The sequence below is a fragment of the Carya illinoinensis genome, chromosome 2 (genome assembly GCF_018687715.1).
Source record: "Carya illinoinensis cultivar Pawnee chromosome 2, C.illinoinensisPawnee_v1, whole genome shotgun sequence".
NCBI classification, from domain to species: Eukaryota; Viridiplantae; Streptophyta; class Magnoliopsida; order Fagales; family Juglandaceae; genus Carya; species Carya illinoinensis.
The window spans coordinates 11,765,001-11,768,738 of NC_056753.1; positions in this window are offsets into that span (position 1 = coordinate 11,765,001).

Here is a 3,738-nt window from a genome sequence, read left to right on the forward strand (position 1 = left end):
TTGTTTGCATAACTTAGCTCTTGTTTTGCAGAGATGTGAAGATAAAAATTGGGAGAAGTGTCATTTCATGGTTCAAGAAGGGATCGTGCTGGGCCATAGAGTGTCATCCAAAGGAATTGAGGTGGATCGAGCCAAAATTGCAACCATAGAGAAACTACTACCTCCAAAGAATGTGAAGGGAATTAGAAGTTTTCTGGGACATGCGGAATTTTATAGAAGATTTATCAAGGATTTTTCTAAACTCTCTAAACCTTTATGTAATCTTCTTGAGAAAAATTCTGCATTTGACTTTGATGTTGTTTGTTTGCAGGCCTTTAATGCACTCAAGGAGAAGCTAATTTCAGCACCAATTGTGATTGTGCCTGATTGGAGTCAACCTTTTGAAGTTATGTGCGATGCAAATGACTTTGCAATTGGAGCAGTGTTGGGGCAAAGGCGAGACAAGCTGTTTAGAGCCATCTATTATGCAAGTAGGACTTTGAATGAAGCTCAGTTGAATTATACCACAACTGAGAAGGAGATGCTTGCTGTGGTATTTGCTTGTGACAAATTTCGGTCTTACCTCATTGGGACAAAGGTAATAGTGTTCACTGATCATGCAGCACTTCGCTATTTGTTTGGCAAGAAGGATGCTAAGCCAAGGCTAATTCGTTGGATCCTCCTTCTTCAAGAATTTGACTTGGAGATTCGAGACAAGAAAGGAAGTGAAAATTTAGTGGCTGACCATCTCTCTCGGTTAGAGCAAGAGGAAGAAAGACCAGATTCAGTGGTCCAAGAGGCATTCCCTGATGAGCAGTTGTTTGCATGTGAGATCAAGCTTCCGTGGTATGCTGATGTTGTTAACTATCTAGCTTGTAAAGTTTTACCACCTGATCTTACTTATCATTAACGTAAGAAATTTTCGCATAATGTGAATTATTATCTGTGGGATGAGCCTTTGTTGTTCAAACGATGCCCTGGTCAAATCATTAGAAGATGTGTGCCGGAAGACATCCTTCATCATTGCCATTCCTCATCATATGGAGGACACTTTGGAGCCACCCGTACAACAGCTAAGGTACTTCAAAGTGGGTTCTTTTGGCCTTCCATTTTTCATGATAGTTACACTTTGGTGAAAACTTGTGACCGGTGCCAACGTATGGGAAATATTTCAAGGCGTCATGAGTTACCATTGAAAGGTATCTTAGAAGTTGAGTTGTTTGATGTTTGGGGAATAGATTTTATGGGGCCTTTTCCTCCTTTTGGTTTTGCTTATATCTTATTAGCAGTTGACTATGTGTCAAAATGGGTGGAAGCAATTGCTACAACAACAAATGATGCAAAGGTAGTGCTCAAATTTCTGCACAAGAACATATTCACAAGATTTGACACTCCACGAGCTATTATTAGTGATGAAGGGACTCACTTTTGCAACAAGTTATTTGAGAATCTTCTTTCTAAATATGGTATGAAGCACAAGATAGCACTTGCTTACCATCCTCAAACTAATGGTCAAGCTGAAATTTCAAATAGAGAGATCAAGAACATCCTTGAGAAGACGGTCAAAATCAATAGACAGGATTGGGCGAAGAAGCTTGATGATGCTTTGTGGGCATACCGTACAACCTTTAAAACACCTATCGGGATGTCTCCATACCGATTAGTGTTTGGAAAGGCATGTCATCTTCCTGTAGAGTTGGAGCATAGAGCTTATTGGGCTGTAAAAAAGTTTAATTTTGATTTGAAGGCAGCAGGTGAAAAGCGACTTCTTCAATTGAATGAGATGGAAGAGTTCCGAAATGATGCATATGAAAATGCAAAGATCTATAAAGAAAAGACGAAGAAGTGGCATGACAAACAGATTTTGAGGCGAGAGTTTGCTCCAGGACAACAAGTTTTACTCTTCAATTCATGACTCAAACTCTTCCCAGGAAAGTTAAAATCAAGATGGACGGGTCCTTATACAATTCATGAGGTTTTATCCTTTGGAGCAGTAGATTTGAAGGACAAGATAGGTAATATTTTCAGAGTTAATGGTCAAAGATTGAAGCACTACTATGGAGAGCAAATGGAGAGGAACTATGCATTTATTCCTCTTGGAGATCCTAATTGATGATCATTGAAAAGTCTGGTTGTAGACTTTAAAACAAGCGCTTATGGGAGGCAACCCATAGATCTATCTTACTTTCTTTCATTTATTTTATTATCTTTATCTATTTAAGTTTTAATAAATTGGTTTTTGATGCAGGTTTATTTAGCAAGAATAAAGAGCTGAAAAATTCTAATCTATGGAAGATTCACCATGAAACCAGGGAAGTTCCTCTATTTCTTCAATCCTTTTTACTTTTGCATTACAATGAGGACATTGTTTAGTTTAAGTTTGGGGGTGTAAACTCATATAATCACTAGATCCTCTTGTTTTCTAAGTCTTGGGTTGTTGATGGGATGTTTGATTCTCTTACCAAGCATGCATTGGAGTAAGATTGAATTTTCTATGACTCTGAAATTTGTGATTGAAGATGGTTTTGACTAAAATTTTCAAAAATTTCTTTTATGTCAAGTGAAGTTTTGTAGGTACTTTGGTTTAAATCTTTGACCTTGAACACAATTGAGCACATAGTGGTTTTTCTCTTATTCCATTTTGCTTATGAAGAGAAGAAGTTGAATTAATTGAAAAAGGGAGGTTTGATTTTGCTTTGCTCTAGAATCCGTTGATGGGTCCTTGAGGCGAAATCCTAGTTGAGACCAAATATCAGAAAAATGATCTAGGCATTTCTTTGGCATAACCAAAAAGCTTTCCCAGCCGTCCTAAATGTCATGCCATCATTACATGGTGTGTTTCTATAGTCAACTCCCTTGCGCTTTCATGAGCCTTTATTTATTCTCTGAACTACATAAACCATGCCAGCTCTAAGCCTGAAAAACAATAAATCTACCTTTGATAGTTTGAGAAAATACTTTGGTGAAGAGTTACATTTAAAAGAGAAAAATTGGTTTCATGATGAACCGTATTATCTTTGCTTTGATTGAAAAAAAAAAAAAAACAAAAAGAAGAAGTAAAAGAAGAAGAAAGGAAGTGACTAAAAAAAAAAAAGAGAGAAAAGAAGAAGAAGAAGAAGAAGAAAAGAGAAAGAAAAAGAAAAAGAAGTCGCTAAGCGGAGTGTGAATTTCCTCAGATTTTGTTAAGGGAAGTGTTGGTATTACATCAGTGATTACAGCAATAATAATGCCACAAGTATGAGCATATTGCCAAGAAAGAGCTATGATTTAAATCATGTGAGTTTCTCTTTTAACGTTCTTTTCACTAAGTATCTTCCCAGTTTGATTTAATTTCCCATATCCAGTTCTTTCTTAACCCTCACCCTGTGGCTTATCATTACAACCTTACTAAAGACCTTTTGATCTCTGATTTTGGTGTTGACTACATTAGTGGAGAGGATTTCTGAAAATTGGACTTATGGGGTTAAAGTTTTAAGAGAATTCTTTTGATTTTGGTTGTTCTACTTTTATCTGAGTTTGCAGGTGGTTTGAGGTTAAATTGACTATATCACACACACACTCAAGGTCTTAGCTTTAGGTTGAAGTAAATGCCTAACTCTTTCTTGACAAATTGTAAAATTTTTGATTGATTTTCCTGCCATCTTTGATGTTAAAAGAGTAAGATACTAGAGATGAAATCTAAATTCATAAAAGCTTGGTGAGTGATGATACTTCTCTTTCGGGTCGAGTCGATATTGCCTAAGCTATCATTTGTTTTTC